This window comes from Narcine bancroftii, chromosome 8, assembly GCF_036971445.1.
Source record: "Narcine bancroftii isolate sNarBan1 chromosome 8, sNarBan1.hap1, whole genome shotgun sequence".
Lineage (NCBI taxonomy): Eukaryota > Metazoa > Chordata > Chondrichthyes > Torpediniformes > Narcinidae > Narcine > Narcine bancroftii.
Genome location: NC_091476.1, coordinates 2,019,170 through 2,040,455, shown reverse-complemented (window position 1 = coordinate 2,040,455; position 21,286 = coordinate 2,019,170). Strand labels below are relative to the sequence as shown.

The following is a 21,286-nucleotide window of genomic DNA, read 5'->3' as shown; positions in this document are numbered from 1 at the left end:
TGCATTTCTGTTTGTAGAGCTCAACCATTACTTCTTTGTATTTGCCTCTTTCATTAAGAACTTCTTGTGGGTAATCTTCCACGAAGTGAATAGAAGCTTCTTTATTGTCTATAATTCAATACTTTTGAGCTTCATGGATAATTATCTCCTTGGTCTGAAAATAACAAAAACATAGAATATCTGGTCATGGTTTCTCTTCGGGAAATGGTTTTCATTTCAATGCACAATGTTCTTGGTCCAGGATCAGGGGATTCTTCAAAATCCCCTTCAATATCTCTCCCAGCCTCGTGGGGAAAAAAAATTCCAATGGATTGTCTGAATCCAGATTTTCTGGCCAACCAAAGATTCTAAAATTCCTGCTTGAGAGTTGAGTACCAATCTTCATCTGAAAATGTTATGTTTAAATCTCGTTCCCAATCACTCTTGAACCCAGGCATGGAGACTGATCTTAAATCCAATAAATTATTCTAAATACATGATATCAATCCACCATGAAAATAAAACCGTAAGTTAAAAAATAGATCAAGAATATTAGTATTTGAAATTTATGGGAAATCAGAAAGCTTAGACTAAACAAAATATTTAATTTGTTAATATCTAAAAAAACATCTGTTAGAAAAATTAAATTTGGCTGATAATTGTTCAAAAGAGGCAAAATGATCTCAAATAAAGAGATTGTTAAAACTGTGGATACCAAATCTATGCCATTCCTTGAAATCTGTGTCGAGTAAGGACTATCCAAAGAAAAACCATTAAGCCCAAAGAATTTCTTAAATTGAGCCCATATTCTCGACCTATTTCTCATTAACAGATTATGTGTCAATGTCGAGAAGGAAAATGGTAAAAAGGATCCTAAAATTGTCAACAGAGAAATTTTTGGAGAACTGCAGTTCCATTTCTACCCAGAAGGGACAATTCACTGGCTTATCCAAATGTAATAATAAAAGTAAATTACATATATTAATCAATCAATAATAAAATCTAAAATCTAGAAGTGATAATCCTCCACTCTTTGTAGTCTTTTGAAAATGTAATTCCTAACTATTGGAATTGATCTTTCACTATTTTAAATGGAAATTTTGAATAACCTGCAAAAGCACCTTTTAAAGGTAAAATTTCACTCATGTCAATTTAATTTATAACTGAAAATTGGCTGTTTATCAAACAAAATTAATATATTTGGTATAGAAACCTTAGAATTTGAAATAAAAAGCAATATCATCTGCATAAAGTGATACTTTATGTTAAATTCCACTTCTAGTTATTCCTTTAAATTCTCTACACTGTCAAAGAGCAGCAGCTAATGGTTCCAGTACTATATCAAAATGTAAAGGACTTAACTGGCAACTCTGTCTTGTTCCTCTATTAAGACTAAACCTTCTGATTGCTGTATGTTGGAGTGAATTGACACCATAGGGTATGAATACAATAATTTAATCAATTTACTAAAAACTGGACCAAATTTAAATTTTCCCAATATAGCAGATACTCCCATTCCACCTGATCAAACACTTTTTCAGCATCTAATGAGAGAACACATTCTGTCGATGGAGTGGAGGGTGTATGTATATATATATATAAAATTGATGTATATTATAGTAAAAATAACAATTTTTAATAAAACCAGTTTGGTCTGAAACTATAATAATTGGTAAAATATTTTCTAATTTATGTGCTAAATCTTCATATGAACTTAAGTAACGAGATAGGTCTATAAGATATACATTTTGTTGGCTATTTCCTTTTTTTAGAATAGGAGATACATGGCTTGTTAAATTATGAAGGAAGCTTCTTTTTAAACAAGTCATGCAATACCAAGCTTAAATGGGGTAAAAGCTGTTTGGAGAAGGAGTTGTAAAATTCTACAGGAAAACCATCTGGTCCTGGAGATTTACAAGACTGTAATGAGGAAATAGCCACAGCTATATCCTCCTGTGAAATAGGTTCCTTCAAACTTGCATGTCTGTCTTGGGGAAGTACTGGGAAATTCAACCGATCTAAGAATTCCAATATTGAAGCATAATCATTATTAAATTCAAAAGTATAAAGGTACCATCACACTACCATCACTCATGCAAATCTTATTTATTTTTTTTTAGCAGAAATTCCTTTTAATTGACCAGTTAGTAATTTACTAGATTTTTCCCCACAACAATAAAAAAATGACTTCTATTTCTTAACAATTGCTAATCAAGTAGTGAGAAAATCAAATTTAGTTTGAAGTTCTACTCTTTTCTTATATAATTCCAGATTTTTATTTTGAGAAAATTGTAAATCAATTTGCTTAATCTGATTAATTATGTGATTTCTGACAGGCTCCAGATGGAGAGGTCACATGACTCCCCCACAATCCACACTCCCATCTCGTTTCAGACAGAGAGGCCACATGACCTTCTGCAATCCACACTTCATGGTTTGAAGTTGATCATTGGCTGACCAGCCAAACAATAATAATGTTTATTGTCACATATAATGTACAATGCACATATGCACCAAAATTCTTACTTACCGAGGTGCTTTATTTAAACAAATGCTACAGCATTATAGATTAAATTAAAAATAGTTAATAGATACAAAAGACATAATAATTGTTGAGTTACATAGTGCAAGAAAAACAAATGGTGTTACAATAGTACAGATAGGCTATTTTGTTGTGTTGGAGTAGTTTGTGGTTAGGATAGTAAAGGGAGGTTTAAGAACCTGATAGCCATTTGGAAGAAACTATTTTTGAACCGAAAAGGTCTTGTCTTCAGGCTCTGTACCTTGTTCCTAAAGTTAGCAGTGAGAAGAGGTTGTGACCAGGTAGACGAGGGTCCTTTTGGCTGACTTCTTGAGACAGCACCTTACATAGGCATCTTCAGTAGATGAAAAGTCAGAGCCTGTGATGGATGTTGCTACTTTCTGCAGCCTTCTGTGTTTCCAAATCAGGCTGAGATGCAACCAGTCAGTCTAAACTCTACATACAATATATGCAGCCATATAAAGTAGAAGGGCAAGAGCGCAATTACAGAGTTGCAAAGGAAAAAGGAAGGAGGGAAGGAAAAGAAGCCCTTAAGCCTGTAGGTGCATGATCTGTCACTTTTGTAGATTTCACCCCAAAGGAAAAAGAGAAAAGAAAGTGTATCTGAGGTATGAGAGGGCCTTCTTTATGTTGGCTGCCTTTCCTACACAGTAATTGCCCTCTTTCTCTTCTACTTTAAATGGCTGCATATACTAAAGTTAGTCTGTTAGACAGCTTGTGGAAGAACCTTTTACACTATACCAGACATAAAATTACAGATTTAAACTTTTGATGTGACTCTACATGTGATACCACTGATACATCAGAAATATGGATGATTTAGAATAATGTCAGTATTCTTTGTAGAAGTTAACACATTATTACCGAAATTTCGAATCTTGCTTCTACATTGATATTATTAATGCATGGTTGGTGTAGCGGTTAAGCATGATGCCTTTACAGTGCCAGTGATCGGGATGTGGGTTCAAATCCCACGCTGTTTGTAATGACTTTGTACATTCTCTCTTTGTCTGCTTGGGTTTTTCCTGGGTGCTCTGGCTTCCTCCCACTGTTTGAAATGTACTGGGGTTGTAGGTTAATTGGGCGTAAATTGGGCGGCACAGACTCATGGGCCGAAATGGCCTGTTACTGTGCTGTATGTCTAAATTTTTTTTAAATTAAATTTAAATTTTTGAAAATATATTGAGCAATACTAAGAGTTACTATCATCTGTAAAGGATGCTCTGTTTATATGTCTATTCTGTAATTCACTTATGGAAATGTCACCACAAAGGAATTGAGAGACAACATACTGAAATCTTTGAAGAGAAGTAAGCCATTGTCAATCATTTTCTGGCCATAGCCCTCTGAGGATTTTGTTCAGAGTTTATGGTCCCATTTCCTGCCATGCAGTCAAGTTTAGATTGTTTATTCCGTAGTTGTCTCCTACCAACTGCATAAAAACCATGAAAACTATTCCTGTTGCGTGAGGTGGAAAGAAATTGTCTTTTACTTAAATGTGCTGTTACGCTCAGGGGGCTGTAGGGCCCTGTTAAGAATGGCTGATCTAAGAGACATAGGATTGGAAGATGAGCCTTGGTTCAGAACCTTTCATTTCTGGCAAATCTTGTGAATTTGGAAACTTTGAGCTAATAATGCTTGTGAGATCTATTTTTGTAACACCCATAGACATTTTCTAGTTCACTACCTGAAAACTAACTCTAACCATACACTACTTCAGAACCACTATTGAAACATCTTTTTTTTGCATGAGCTGAAACTGTGAATATTTATTCTTTTATATTCATTATCTCTTTTTATGTCTCATGGCATATGGTGGGGTAATTTAATTGATGCTATTGTTGTTGGTGTGTCTTCCAGACTTGCTAAAGCAAGTAAGAATTTTGGTGCCTTTGTACATTGTATGTGTGTATCTGAAGTTGAAATTTATTTTGCAGACTACATGATTCTAAAGCGAAGCTTCTTGTCTTTTTCTCGCTTCAACTTATTGTTATTTATCCCTATATAATGTGAAAAAAGGTAAGCAAGGATTACTTCGCTACAAATTAAAGTTTTAGTTGCTAATTCCTGTTATGAGCTGTGCCCATTTTGATCTTCTTGCCAAAATAAACATGAAAGCCAATACCATGCCAGGAGCACTTTGAATCAACACTAGAACTTGGTACAGTTTTTATGAAGTTTGTTACTCTATGTTAAACCAGCTCTACCTTTGATATCAAAAGTATAAGAAGGAAGTCAGTGTCAAGTTCTGTTGGCATTCATTAGATAGTACTCACTGGTATCTCCTTCCAATCCTGTTTCGAAACATTGCTTTTTCAGAACGTGTATAATGCACTAAAGTTAATATTATCTCCTTTGCAACTATTAACAAGGTGACTACAATATGCTTCTCCTGCCATTCTCCTGGGTGGGTCTGCACATAACAGGTTCTAATTTTTACCCATTCCAGTCGTAACTGAGAGCAATTTGCATTTGTTTCCCGATTTATTCCTACATCCTTACCTCTGACCTCAGCATTGTTTTCTTTATGTTATGGTGAATGACAAGGTGATTGCATACCATAACAGTAGAATTTATGTATTAGGATATTGTGTAAATATTAGGATGGCATGGTTAGTGGTAGCAGGTAGGGCAACACCATTACAGGTTTGTATCAGGCTCTGTTTGTAAGGGATTTGTACGTTCTCCCATATCTGTGTGTGTTTCCTCTGGGAGCTCTGGTTTCCTCCTACCCTTCCTGGGGCATCAGATCGACAGATATGGGGCAAAATTACTGTCCAAGAAGGTGGAGTTCATTCGGCAGTTCACAAAACATCACACTGTGAAGGGGTTGCAGGAGTTTGCCAGTATGATTAACTTCTACCATCGATTCATATTGGCAGCAGCTCAAATCATTTGCCCACTTTTCGTGTTAATGAAAAATAAAGACGTTGCCTGAGATGAGGAGGCTTCAGAGGCATTCCAGAAGGTGAAGGATGTGCTGGCCAACACCATCCTTATGGTTCACCCAGGCCAGAGGTGCCGATTGCCCTCATGGTGGACGCCTCCACACAGCCGTCGGAGGGAGTTCTCGAACAGCTGATCGACGGGCAATGGCAGCCCTGGCCTTATTCAGCAAGAACCTCCGGCCACCTGAACTTAAATACAGTGCCTTTGACTTGGAGCTATTGGTGCTGGACCTGGTGATCAGGTACTTCTGATACTTTCTGGAAGGTAGGTTCTGAGTCCCGGAACACCTCACCTCTGACAGGGAAGCGCAGTTTACCTCGGGGCTCTGGGCAGCACAAGCAAAACTGTTGGGAACTCAACTCCAATGTACCACAACATATTACCCACAGCCCAATGGGTTGGTGAAGCGGTTCCACAGATATTTAGAAGCAGTCCTGATGGCCCGGCTCAAGGGGCCCAACTGGGCAGATAAACTACTTTGGGTCCTCCTGGAGATTCACACCACTCTGAAAGAAGACTTTATTGCTTCCACAGCATAATGGTCTACAGCACATCCTTGGTAATTATGGAAGAGCTCTTGGTCAATGCCAAGAACCCAGAAATCCCCACGGTGGTAGTGAAACAGCTGAAGGAAAGACTGGGTACCCTAACCCCTCCAGAGACCCTGCTGCAAGGCCAGGCCAAATCTTTCATCCCCATGGACTTGCACACCTGTGAATATGTTTTGTGCAAAGGGGAATGCACTGGGCACCCCTCCAACAGCCATACGAGAGGTCATACAGAGTCATCAGACATGGGTCAACATATGTATTGGACATTGCCAGCAAAGAGGAAACCTTCACCCTTGACCGCCTGAAACTGGCTCATGTAGATAGTAGCCCACCAGTTGAGACTCACCCTCCTGGGACACAAAGGTAGGTGGCTCAAAGCAGCAGTGGACACTCCACTTGCCAGTTCTGGGGGGTGGGGGGAGAAGGTCATGTAGCAGCCCGTGAACTGAGATGCGATACAGCTCACAAAATAGCCGTCGATTGCAGTATTCGCGAAGGCCCCACAGGAACCAATGGCCGTTGGCCCACCTGACCTCTGCATGGCAGGACCGCCAGCCAGTCAGAGGCCGGCGCTGCAATGATGTCACTCATGTCAGCAGAGCTGATTGTACAATAAATCAGTCTTCAACCTCAACTCAACGATGTATGTCGTTCTTACTCCACACATCACGTAGCAAGCACGCAACACAGCTATCTTCACCAGATTAAAATAGTGATATCTGATCAATTTAAAGTGTTAGTTATATCTATATGGTTAACAAAACACTCTTGCCTGCTTCCATTAATTTGTCAGTATTGTCTTCATTAAGCCACAGTGGCTCTTGGTTTGATAAAGCCTTAGTTTTAAATTTCACTTTTTTAGTTTGAATTTTCAACTTTTTGTATGCAATGTCTTGCAACATAAGGTTATGAGCCTTGAGAAAAAAATAAATGCTTACTGTATTTTAAATGGGGAGTGATTGGGAAATGCTAGTGAGGAATTCTTATACATAGGTCATTGAAAGATTTTCACAGTACTCATAGGTTCTTTTTCTTTGGCTTGGCTTCGCGGACGAAGATTTATGGAGGGGGTAAAAGTCCACGTCAGCTGCAGGCTCGTTTGTGACTGACAAGTCCGATGCGGGACAGGCAGACACGGTTGCAGTGGCTGCAGGGGAAAATTGGTTGGTTGGGGTTGGGTGTTGGGTTTTTCCTCCTTTGCCTTTTGTCAGTGAGGTGGGCTCTGCGGTCTTCTTCAAAGGAGGTTGCTGCCCGCCAAACTGAGGCGCCAAGATGCACGGTTTGAGGCGATATCAGCCCACTGGCGGTGGTCAATGTGGCAGGCACCAAGAGATTTCTTTAGGCAGTCCTTGTACCTTTTCTTTGGTGCACCTCTGTCACGGAGGCCAGTGGAGAGCTCGCCCTATAACACGATCTTGGGAAGGCGATGGTCCTCCATTCTGGAGACGTGACCCATCCAGCGCAGCTGGATGTTCAGCAGCGTGGACTCGATGCTGTCGACCTCTGCCATCTCGAGTACTTCGACGTTAGGGATGAAAGCGCTCCAATGGATGTTGAGGATGGAGCGGAGACAACGCTGGTGGAAGCGTTCTAGGAGCCGTAGGTGATGCCGGTAGAGGACCCATGATTCGGAGCCAAACAGGAGTGTGGGTATGACAACGGCTCTGTATACGCTTATCTTTGTGAGGTTTTTCAGTTGGTTGTTTTTCCAGACTCTTTTGTGTAGTCTTCCAAAGGCGCTATTTGCCTTGGCGAGTCTGTTGTCTATCTCATTGTCGATCCTTGCATCTGATGAAATGGTGCAGCCGAGATAGGTAAACTGGTTGACCGTTTTGAGTTTTGTGTGCCCGATGGAGATGTGGGGGGGCTGGTAGTCATGGTGGGGAGCTGGCTGATGGAGGACCTCAGTTTTCTTCAGGCTGACTTCCAGGCCAAACATTTTGGCAGTTTCCGCAAAGCAGGACGTCAAGCGCTGAAGAGCTGGCTCTGAATGGGCAACTAAAGCGGCATCGTCTGCAAAGAGTAGTTCACGGACAAGTTTCTCTTGTGTCTTGGTGTGAGCTTGCAGGCGCCTCAGATTGAAGAGACTGCCATCCGTGCGGTACCGGATGTAAACAGCGTCTTCATTGTTGGGGTCTTTCATGGCTTGGTTCAGCATCATGCTGAAGAAGATTGAAAAGAGGGTTGGTGCGAGAACACAGCCTTGCTTCACGCCATTGTTAATGGAGAAGGGTTCAGAGAGCTCATTGCTGTATCTGACCCGACCTTGTTGGTTTTCGTGCAGTTGGATAATCATGTTGAGGAACTTTGGGGGACATCCGATGCGCTCTAGTATTTGCCAAAGCCCTTTCCTGCTCACGGTGTCGAAGGCTTTGGTGAGGTCAACAAAGGTGATGTAGAGTCCTTTGTTTTGTTCTCTGCACTTTTCTTGGAGCTGTCTGAGGGCAAAGACCATGTCAGTAGTTCCTCTGTTTGCGCGAAAGCCGCACTGTGATTCTGGGAGAATATTCTCGACGACACTAGGTATTATTCTATTTAGTAGAATCCTAGCGAAGATTTTGCCTGCAATGGAGAGCAACGTGATTCCCCTATAGCTCCCCTCAACAGCCCCTAAGGCTAGAGCTGGATGAGGTCCTCACCCTGGATGAGACATATAAGGCAATTGAACAACTGAAAAGTGGCAAAGCAGCAGGTATGGATGGAATCCCCCCAGAGGTCTGGAAGGCTGGCGGCAAAACTCTGCATGCCAAACTGCATGAGTTTTTCAAGCTTTGTTGGGACCAAGGAAAACTGCCTCAGGATCTTTGTGATGCCACCATCATCACCCTGTACAAAAACAAAGGCGAGAAATCTGACTGCTCAAACTACAGGGGAATCACTCATAGATACTCAGGAGGCAAATGACTTTTATTGCTGGAGATTTGAGTATAAGATTAATATGTCTTTACTGTTATTATGCAACCTTAGTGAGAACACAAGAGAATTGTGTAAAATTTACCTCTAAAAGATATATCTGTTATCAGAGGACTGAAGCAAAGATTCATGATACTGGCTCCACGATGCCCTAAAATATAGGAGCAGACCATTCAGCCCATTGAGTCTGCTTTTGGGATAGTGCATTTCAAATGATCAGGCAGATTCGACCTGTGAGGTTTGTCCTAAGCAAGAATGAGTTTTTTAAAAATTTAGACATACAGCACAGTAACAGGCAATTTTGCCCCATGAGCCCATGCCATGCAATTACACCCAATTGACCTACAACCCCGGTACGTGTTTGAACAGTGGGAGGAAACCAGAGCCCCCAGGGAAAACCAGCAAGACCAGCAAGTTCTCACCACTGCTAAAACCCAGACGGCCTTATTGAAACACAATATTCTTCAAGGGCTCCATAGACTGGATGTGAGAAAGTTGTTTCACCTGGAGTCCAGAACTCAGAGGGATTGTTTCAAAATAAGGGTAGGTCATTTAGGTTAATGGGGTTTGAACTAATTTCAAGATCCAGTAAAAAACATCTGGTGTAGTATCATAGCAAGAATGACCAAAATTCTACAACGGTTTCAGGTTTTCTTGCCTTCAAATACCTTTTACGTTTTCTTTTATTAACTGTCATCCATTGAAATAAACTTTTTTTATGTCAAATGTGGAATTGTTTCTCAACGGGGGCCCTATGTGCCCCTCCCCCCACCCCCTCCCCAGGGGCCACAGCATTTAAGTAAAAGCTTTGTTTTCTTTTCACCCCACGTAGCACAAATATTTTTTATGTTGTCAGTAGGAGGAGTATGAAAGATACCAAAACTTGACTGTTTAACAGGGAAAGGGAACCATAAAATGAGCACAGGGGGGCCATAGCCAAAAAAAAAGGTTGAGAATTGCTGCTCTACATTACGTTTGGGTAGTCATCCGAACACCTCTAACATTTAAACATTCATTTCTTTGATAGCCATGTCTATTAGAACATCATATCGGTTCTCACCATGAAAGTTTGAATGATCTTGATTATTTGACACAATATGTACATGTGTATATTCAGGTATTGTCAATTCTCATCTACATTCAGATGACCAGATGCAAGTGATTGATCAAGTCTGGTTAAAAAAGTGGCTTCTGCCAACTTTGCTAAACTCTGACAAGTTACCAATGGGGCAAAGAGCAATCTGCTGGAGGAACTCAATGGGTTGAGCAGCCAACCTGACCTGGTCCCATTTACCTGTATTTGGCCTGTATCCTCCAAATCCTCCCTCCCTTAAATTTAAATTTTAAAAAATTTGAACCTGCATACTCTATTAAATCTAAATCTATTTTAAACATTGCAAGTGTAGCTGTCTTTTCTACTCCCTCCATCTGCTCATTCCATATACCTGTGTGAAAATATTGCCCCACAGACCCCTTTAAATCTTCCCCTCGCACCTTAAATGTGTATCCTCTAGCTTTTCTTCTCCCCCACCATTAACTTATCTATGCCTCTCATGTTTTAAAAATCTTTTTAAAGTTAGTTATTCAAAGCATAGATGAGAAATTTCATTCCTGACAAAGGGATCAGGCCTGAAACATTGTCTGCCTTTTACTGCATGATCTGCTGAGTTTCTCCAGCACTTTTGAGGACTGCCCTCGACCCTAGCATTTCGAGATGTTCTTGTTTAATTGAAAACTTTATTCACTAGTAGATATCAATTTTTTGGAATTTACTGCCTGAGACAGACACAGAAGCTCAGTTGTTGAATTTATTCAAGGCATTAGTATTGAGGGAGTTAAGAAATGTGGGTTTATTGGAGGAAAGTGCTGCCAATTTCAAAGATTAGATGTGATCTTAATGAGCAGTGAAGTGGGCACAATGGGGGCTGTTCTTAAATGATTGATACCCTTGATAATAGCTACAATTAGGCTTCATAAAACAGTCGAGTGAAACATGAAAATTTACAGATGCTGTACTTGTAACGTAATGTCCATAGGAGGTAAAGATAGATAGCCAATGTTCTGGGTTTGAGCCCTTCATCAAGGTATAAGGAAAAAGTAGATAAGTCCCTGAATAAAAAGGTTGGGGAGGAGGGAGGAATGGGCAGGGGAAGGAGCACAGGCCAACAGCCAAAAACCCATAGGTTGTCATGAACAGGAGGAGGGCAGGAGACAAAAGCTGGGAATTAATCAGGGGAGGTGGTAGTTCTGTGAATACAGAGAGGGGTAGCACCTCCCCTTTCCTTTTTGTTCATACCTTGAAGAAAGGGATCAGGCCCGAAATGTTGGTTATCTATTTTTGCCTCCTATGGACGTTGTGGGACCTGCTGAGTTTCTCCAGCACTTTTGTGTGCTTTGTTCAAGGAGTTAATGTGGCTGAATGAAAAAAAAGAAAAAAATTATTCTCACACTATTTAATGTAACTGATCACAAGACAGTCATGGAGAAGGAAATTGATCCTATGATGTTTTGTTGAGTCTGGTGGCTACTATCAGAACACTGGAGAATTGTGCAAAGTCTTATGCATAATATGGCATTCAGTCATTATAATTAGCGCAGTCTCAAATATTAAAACATCAGCCTCATCACAATCCCAGTATAATGTTATAATTTTTGACAACAGATTTTAATTTTAAATTTGCAAAACTTTTGGAGAATTTAGAAAGCTAATTACAGATGAACATCTGCTTGTAATGACTTCTTCATATAACGATGAAACATTCCAATGCATTAATCCTCGAGATTTCATCAACATCTACTTTTTTAATTGTGTTGCTTCACAAATGTTGCCGTTAAGCCAAAGAATCATGTTCATCATGGCAACTCTTGCATGCAAGTAATTTACCTTTTTACCCAGTACTAAATGTGATTTGGACAGTCAGGTTCAGGAATACAGTCCAGGAGCCATTGTTCATCCCTCAACTGTCGACTGTGTCAGCATCACTTAGGTCGCTCCTTGAACAGAAACATGAGTGGATCTGGTTGAGGAGCAAGAAGAGTGCTTCCAGGCACTCAAAAATGTTCTAACAGAAGACCCTGTATTAAAATTTTATGATCTGGATAGACATATCAGGATCTCAGCTGATACATCCTGACATAGCCTTAGAGCAGTAGTATGAGGACACATGGCCCATGCATCAAGGGCTTTAACAAGTGCAAAAGCCAACTATGCTGTTGCATAGTTAGGATAGAGAAGGAGCTTTTTGCTAACACTTGCAGGTGAAAGGTTCCATCAATACATTTACGGTCAAGCTCTTGAAGGAGACAGACCATAAACCACTGGTCTCAATTATGTCCAAACCACTGAATGACTGTCACATGCGAGTACAGCACATGTTGATAAAGCTGCAGAAATATGAGGTGAAAATGATATACATGCCAGGAAAATACATGTTTGCAGCTGATGCACCATCTTGAGCAGTTGACAAGAAAAAAAATAATGACAAAGAGGTTAATGCAGAGATACAGGCCTATATTGACACAATTATCACCTCATTTCCAATATCCCGGAATAGAACAGAGCAGATCAGGAAAGCAACAGAGACAGATGAAACAATAAAAGAGCTCAAAGAAACAATATAGCAAGGATGGTCGGCAACTAAGAATGACACTCAAAAGGGTGTTCAGGATTACTGGGTATGCAGAGATGAACTGTTAGCTATGAAAGATATAGTCTTCAAAGGGAATAGGTTTGTGATTCCATTGTTGTTACACAAGGAAATGCTCCAGAAGATACATGAAGGATATTTTGGTGAGGAAAGATACAAACGTAGAGCTTGAAAGGTGATGTACTGGCCAAAAACGAACCAAGACATAAGCCAGACCACTGCTTCATGCAAAATATGCCTTACCTAAAGACCAAAACAGCAAGTAGAATCACTTACACCATAACCTGTACCAGACAGGCCGTACTTCAGATTTGGAATTGGTTTGTTTGACTGTAATGGGAAGAGTCATATAGTAGTTACAGACTATTTTTCCAATGACCCAGAGGCAACAACACTGTAGCCAACATCCAGTAAAACAGTTATCACTTTATGAAAAATTTGTTTGCGAAGCATGTGAAGTAGAATCAAACAATGGTCCACAATATTCGAGCAGTGAACTTTAGTCTTTTGCCAGTACTTGGGGGCTTCAACAAATAACTTCAAGCCCACATCACTTGAAGTCTAATGGCCCTAGCAGAGATTTCTGTGAAGGTGGTGAAGAGCCTCATGAAGAAAGCGCATGATGGACGAGAGAATTTCCACAAAAGTCTAATGATTCACAGAAGTGCACCATTACAGAACAACCTTTCTCCTGCCAAAATGCTGATGGGTCGATGCAACCTTCCAATGCATGAAAATCTGTTGACACCTAATGGAGCACAAGGTCAAACAGGCTAAAGTCGAAGAGAAGGAAAAACAGAAGCAGCATCATGACACGACTATGAAAAGCCAACCAGTCTTGAAGCCTGGAGTTCAAGAGCAAATCTGAGATTGCAATTCTGAGATATGCTCCATTCAAGGATATGTGTAAGAGGAAATAGATCCACATTCCTAGCAGATCCAGACAGAGGGAGGGATGCCTCTGAGAAGGAACCACATGGATCTGTGATAACAAACTCCAACCCATGGTCGTGGCCCGTCACCTGTCAGTACACAAAAGAGGCCAACACATAGAAAAGGAACATGTTGTTCAGAGTTCACAGAAAGACACAAATGCTAATGCAGCAATTGTAAGCAATACACCAGTGGAAACAGTAAAAAGGACTGTTAAACCACTTCAGAGATTGATTGAAAGCTGCTGAGTGGAAAGAGACTGGTCATGGAATGTAGATATCCTTATTATGCAGACATAGTTTTGTGTTTGTGTTTTTTAAAATTCATTTTTACTAAGTGGAAAGACATGTTATCATGCCTATATAATAAAAAACCCTACATTTCCCAGTAAGCAATGCACACCATGTGCGCAGGAACAAAATGAGATCATGAAAGAAGCTGAGTGCATTGTTGGTTCAAGCAGCCGAAAAATAAAGCTGTTAAAGCAATAAACCCATGCAAGGTTGTTCTTCTTCAAGGAAGTGTGACATAATATAGATATGTTTTTGGGAGATAAATTGGGGCAGGTTTGTTAGTGTAGGTCACATACAAACAGATTTTATTTAAAATACTGGAGCTCTGCTAATGCTAGACATATCAGTCCCAGAGCCTTTCCAGAAGTTTTGGAGAGTGCCCAAGAGACTTCACTAAAGAATTGTTGTTTACAAAAAGACAACCGATGAAAGAATTTGTCGGAGCCACAGACAATCTGGAGTGGAACTTGCTGTTCTAGGAGGGTCATGTGGTTTTGCAAGCAGAGAGAGTAAAACAGGTTTTCTCTGTGTGAGAGAGAGAGAGAGACACACACACACACAAACACAGAGATCAGTTCTGCAGTTTTACAGTCTGCAGCAAGCTGGCAAGCTTGTGGAAAACCCCATTTGGAAGACAAGTTGTGAGTGCTTAATTCAATCTAGTCAAACCCCTTGTGATTCATGCAAGAAGAGAGAGCTAGCTGTCTAATGTTTCAATTGAAATCAGAGAAACACAAAGGCACTCTGTGGTGAGCTGAAAGAAAGAGGTTATCATCTGTAGAACCCTGAGGGGGGCAAGTTTCTTCAGCAAGACACTGAAGTGGCTGGTTAAAAAGGAATCAGTTGTGGGTGTCCAAAAACATCAAATCTCTCTCTCTGAAAACCAACAAGAACCTTCCTGAGCGGTAACCATTTATCTTTCAAGCATCAAAGCCTGGGTGAAGATTCATAAATGTTCAATTCTGTGCACAGTATAAGAATTGCCTGCAACCAGTGAACTTGGAGGAATGAGAAGTGAGATTGGACTTTGAATCAAATAACTTTTCTGAACTTACACACACATTATATACATGTGAGCTTAGAATTAGAAGGGGGTTAAGTTAGATTAGTTAAGTCAATAGTGATAAGTTAAAGAGTGATTCTGTTTTCATGTCTAAAGATAATTAATCGCAACTTTTGTTTAAGTAACCATTTGTCTTGGTGAATATCTATTGCTGCTGGGTTCTGGGGTCCTCTGGGCTTGTAAGAGAAGAAATATAACACTGTATATTTAAATTTTAATTTGTATTGAAACCAGACTGTCTTTAAAATGAGTAATAACTCAAGTAGCAAACAAAGTAGCAAAAGTAGCAAGTAACTAGTGTAATGTCAATTATGATAAATAGAAAAGTAGTCGGAAGAGAATGAGAACCTTTGTTACCATGGAAAATTGTTACTGAAGACACAACTTATAAATGTAAGAGATATTGCTGTAAAATATGGAAATGTATCAGCTATTGCTATTGTGTAATTGTTTCCATTCTGAATAGAAAACCAAGATAATTGGTCCAATATATAAGAAAAAATTTTTTTTAATGAAAATACATGTATGTGCCACTTAACGTCCACAATACGTTCTGTGAAATTTGGCGTTATGCAACATGGATGTTCTGTGAACACCATGTTATTAGACTGAGGAAAGCTATATGGGATACTGTAATGTACCAGTAAACTTTTTATTTGCAACTAGGGGATCAGTGTGAGGACTGACATGGGGCTGTGGGCAGAGAGCGGGTGTTTCAGCATTCTTTTCTTTGGCTTGGCTTCGCGGACGAAGATTTATGGAGGGGGTAAAAAGTCCACGTCAGCTGCAGGCTCGTTTGTGGCTGACAAGTCCGATGCGGGACAGGCAGACACGATTGCAGTGGTTGCAAGGGAAAATTGGTTGGTTGGGGTTGGGTGTTGGGTTTTTCCTCCTTTGCCTTTTGTCAGTGAGGTGGGCTCTGCGGTCTTCTTCAAAGGAGGTTGCTGCCCGCCAAACTGTGAGGCGCCAAGATGCACGGTTTGAGGCGTTATCAGCCCACTGGCGGTGGTCAATGTGGCAGGCACCAAGAGATTTCTTTAGGCAGGCCTTGTACCTTTTCTTTGGTGCATCTCTGTCACGGTGGCCAGTGGAGAGCTCGCCATATAACACGATCTTGGGAAGGCGATGGTCCTCCATTCTGGAGACGTGACCCATCCAGCGCAGCTGGATCTTCAGCAGCGTGGACTCGATGCTGTCGACCTCTGCCATCTCGAGTACTTCGACGTTAGGGGTGTAAGCGCTCCAATGGATGTTGAGGATGGAGCGGAGACAACGCTGGTGGAAGCGTTATTAATAACCATATAACCATTTACAGCACAGAACAGGCCAGTTTGGCCCTACTAGTCCATGCCATAGCAAATCCCCACCCTCCTACTCCCACTGACCAGCACCCAGTCAATACCCCTCCAGTCCTCTCCTATCCATGTAACTATCTAGTCTTTCCTTAAATGTAACCAATGATCCCGCCTCGACCACGTCTGCCGGAAGCTCATTCCACATCCCCACCACCCTCTGCGTAAAGAAATTTCCCCTCATGTTCCCCTTATAATTTTCCCCCTTCAATCTTAAACCATGTCCTCTAGTTTGAATCTCCCCCTTTCTTAATTGAAAAAGCCTATCCACATTTACTCTGTCTGTCCCTTTTAAAATCTTAAACACCTCTATCAAGTCCCCTCTCAATCTTCTACGCTCCACTGGTAGATGAGGCTTGTATTATACGTTATCTTTTCTAATGGAATACAAGACCTCCTTTCCGCATGCCACCGATGAATACTCAAATCATTTTCTTTCCACAGCTAAAGGCAATCTCAAAAAGCAATTTGAGACTCATATAATTTTAATTCTAAACTCAATTTCTTCATATAACCCAATAAAAATATCTTAGGATCAAGTGAAAGTTTAAATTTTAGTAAGTTCCTTAATTCTATTCCAGAAAGGTTTCACCTAATCAAGTGCAAGAAAGAGCCAACTTGCTTATGGCACCTAAAGCATCGATTTAAGTGAAACTCCACGAGTTCCACCTACCTACTTCCCTTGCCCATAACCCTCCAACCCCCTCGCATCCATGTACTCATATAACCTCATCTTAAATGATAGAATTGACCCTGGCGCAACTTCTTCCGGTAGATCATTCCACTCAGCCACCACTCTGAGTGAAGAAGCATCCTCTTGTATTACACCTAAAGTTTTGCTAGATATGATCCTCCTGGAGCTCTTTCTGGGGTGATCTGATCAATAATAGTCTTATTGAAAAGTGAAGCAGGCTTAAGGGCCTATCTGGCCTTCTGATGTTTCTTATCTTATTATGTTTTTAAACTGCCTCATTATGATTGGATTATGGATTTGCTTTCTCTGTTTTAGATTTTACTTGTCTCTAATGGTGGGAAGTTCATGAGGAAAACACTGATGGATGAGGCATACATCTAGCTTGATCAAGTGGATCTGAGGAAGAGAGAGGTTAACTGGCACAAGCTGCTGATCAGCTCAACAGAAAGTCAACGAGGAGCTCCATCTGGGTTTAATGTGCAAATCTGACCTGGTCACATGGAAACCTGAAATCGAGCACTTTCATGCTGTCTTGTACAGTTTGTAACTTCCAAAAGAGCAAGAGAATGTGTTCCAGTCGAGTTACACTGTGGCTATCATGGCTCCTGGAAGTCCAGTTCAGTCAGGTCTTGGACAGTTCAAGGGACAGCATGAGCAAGGAAGAAACCAAATTATGAATGACACATCATGGTTAAACTATAAAAATAAAAGCAAGATGAAATGATGAAAGTACAAACGTACAACTATGGGCAGATCCTGATTCTTGGATCGAATCCATTTCAGGAAAAGGAAATTAATCTTGAGTTTGATCATTAATATGTTGGCACAGAAAATTTAAATGACCAAGCCACCCATTCGACTGTGTGAACATTTCCTTTTCACCTATGAAAATATCCGTGTTGTCCCGATATCTCATCACAAATACACACAAATGAGCAGAATTTTGGACGGTGTGAAAATATTTATATCGTTCCAAAAATGATCTCTGAAATTAAAGTATTGAGGTATTACTTTTCAACAATGTGGTTGTTGATGGAGCAAGGTCATGGCTGGATGTTTCCGAGCTTATTCTTGAGGCGTGTTGACATTTTGAAGCCTCTTTGTTGGGGTTGAATGCCGCCTTGAAATGCTGAATGCTGGTCTTTGAGTGGATGGTTGCAATTCTCTGACATACTCAGGTGAACGACTGTAGATGTGAATCACAAGCAAAAACTAAATTGGAACGGGATTATTGTCAGGACGAAAATTAAATGTGTTTGTCTTAAATTGTCAGCATAATTTCTGATGGGAACTTGGAGTAATCACAACTCATTCTTAAATTTGTTAGTTTCTGGGTAGTTCATGCAATTCTCCCAACTCTTTTCATGAACAATTTCATGCTCCAGGTGCAAACATTGTTAAACCTGCAAAGCGTGAAGTTTGAACCGAGTGATAAAGTTCCTGGCATTATATTTCAGAGACATTCATATGGAGCATACGTCTGCTTTGACAACACTTGATCTCACCAGGAAGATGCGGAAAGAGCTCTCGTCCTAATTATTTCACGGCACAGTTGTCGCATTGTTCTGCATGAGGGACTCCTCACTTTGCATTTCTAACTTGTTACTGGTTCCTTATTTCTTGTTGACATGGGCACAGTTCAATTAGATGTGTGGGTATTCAAGTGTTTTAATGTTGAGATGAATTCTGTAAGCTTAATTTCAGATATATATTTTCAATACATTAATACATTGACTATGAAGGGCTGGGAAGGAAAGAGCCACACTTGAAGGTCAATTGTGTAGCTCTGAGTTTAAAATAGGCTTCCAAAGTGTGTATGGTCTTTATAGATATCGATATAGATATAAATCCTATTAAAATAAGATATATTCAGTGTGACCTAAGGTAATCTCTTCAAACTGGACTCTACAAATTTGGATGCAATTGTTAAACTAATCAATGAAGGGAAATTGCAACTGAACATGTAAAGGCACATTGTGATTGTTTTCTTGTGTTGCACTTTAATGCAGGGACATGCACCATTTACATTAATAACATGATGCTCACTGTAATGGAAGAGTGGCTCGTAGTTTAAGCAGACACTAGGGAATATTTTGTAGCACAGAATTCCCTTTGTAAGTGAGCATTCCTTTTGCTTGCTTACACAGGCTTTATGTCAAAGTAAAATTACAACCGCATCAATAAAATCTGGATAACATTTTCTCCAACTTGTCACTGCCTGGCTTTAACTCGCTTCAGCAGCTTTGTTACATGTGTAAGAATCTATTAAAATGCAATCGTGTCACTGTAACACCTTTTATTAATGGTTCTTTTTAAATCTGATATAGAGCCCAGGATTTGTTTCACTTGCTAAAGCTTTTCAATCCTTTTAGGAAACAACAAAAAAAAAAGAATATAATTTAAACATATAACACAACACTAATTCCGTGGCATGTCTCAATGCTTAAATGTCTAATCACAGTAATGGCAAACATTGTGAATGGCAGCTATCTTTATTTCTAAGTGTAAAGAATATCAAATTAACTTGGATCATGAGATTTGATTTCCTAAATCATCTTTAATTATGGAAATTTAAGATTAACAGTATAGTTACATTCCAGTTTTCACGCAAGTTAGAGGAAGAGAGGGATTAATTTAAATTTAACCTTGTTCAACTTAAAGCTGCTGGTCTGACATAAAACTGGAATTTGAGTTCACAATCCTCCTGGCTTTTACATTAATGACAAAAGTCTATCTTGAAATAATTGTGAGTGATGTTGGTAAGAAAAATGTGGAGACTAATTAAATACCTTGAAATGCAACCAATGTAGAGCAGCACAAAAGGCTCCAGTTCTTTCATCCCATTCAGTTGTATTAAGACTGTTTGATGTCTGTTTTGGTGAACACTGTATCCTTTAAACTGTTCCTGATGGGGGAGTGTCTTAGCTGTCTTGAGTATGAATAAATGATTTGTATGGTGCAGATAAAGTGATTCCTTTGGACCATGTAAATATAACTTTTTTACAGCAAATTTTGGAAAAAAAAAACTTTATTTGATCTGACATTCAGCATGTGAATGTGAAATGTTTGTGGTTTAGAAAAAAAAAACAAACCAAAACATTGAAACAATCTCCATAAAACTGTTCTGTAGAACTGTTCCAGGTGGACAGTGAAGTGCTGAGGTCCTCAGTGATGGCTGAATTCCATTTGTGCTGTCAATCTTTCAGTACTTGGACACCAAATCCATTGATCCTTTTGGAAAATTAAATCCTAAATTTCTGTTATGCCGATAGATGTTGCCTGTTTTATGGCTGGTCCTTGTATGTTTTTATTGCTTTTGGATTCTCTACAAAGCGAATCAATATGAAGGATGTAAAAATAAAGAAAATGATGCCGCCTCATACTGGATAAATAATGCTTGTAAATTTGTCTGGAATGACATTCTCTGTAAAGATCACAGTATGCTGACTGTGTGATTGTACACGGAGTGTTTCCGGGACACTGGATGCAAACTGTGGGTTAGAAAGGCTGTTACGCTTTCCTCACTCACGAATATCGGAGATAAACAAGTGTCAGATCCTTCAGTTACTTGGAATTTTTTTCATAGAATAGTCTTTTTAAAATTATTTTTATAAAATGTGCAGCAGGTTTGTGTGGGAGAAGACCAATTCAGACTGCAAAATTAATACTAAATTCCAACTGTAAATGCAAATGCAGTATCTAAAGGGTAAGTGTTGCTGAGGGGAAAACCACAGGGGCACCCTGCACTGCCTGCCTGTTCCCTATCCCTCTCCTGACTCACTCAGCTACTTTTCTCCTAGGTGTGATCGTGTCCCTGTAACTTCCTTTCACACCTCAGCCTCCCAAATAACCTGGAGTTCATCCAACTCCAGCTCCAATTCCCTCATATGGTTTGTAAGTAGCTGCAGTTGGATGTACCTCTTGCAGATGTAGTCATCATGGATAATATTGGCTTCCCTGACCATCTACATTTTGCAAGAGGAACATGTTCCCTACCCTGGCTGCCATTCCCACTCTCTATTAAAGAGTTAGAAAAACATATTACCTTGACTCAATTCTTATACCTCCACTTCAGTCACTGCTCACCACCACCTCCAGTGCCACAGCCCAAATCCCAAGTCCTATACTGAACTCGTCACACAATGGTCGCTCCACTTTAACCTTGCCTTTCTTTTATCTTGTCTCAACTCCAAAGCCTCTGAAAAAGTCTCAAATTCCCACTCCTAAACTGGGCCACTCACACAATGGCTGCTCCAACAATGACCGCTCCAATTATGCCCGCCTCACTGATTTGATCCTGCTAATGAATTATGATTTGATCCGCTAAAGTGCCGAGCCCCATGTGGAACTCTTTCTTTGTCAATCCATTG

General features: G+C 40.1%; 1 long non-coding RNA gene across 1 annotated transcript in view; it reads left to right on the top strand.

Moving 5' to 3' along the window:
• The window catches only part of LOC138740241 (uncharacterized), a 33,360-nt gene extending 13,081 nt beyond the window's left edge, over positions 1 to 20,279 (top strand). Inside the window, exon 3 of the long non-coding RNA XR_011342760.1 lies at positions 17,232 to 20,279. This is a non-coding gene — a long non-coding RNA (uncharacterized lncRNA). The remainder of the gene's footprint in view (positions 1 to 17,231) is intronic.
• The last annotated feature ends 1,007 nt before the right edge of the window (positions 20,280 to 21,286 follow it).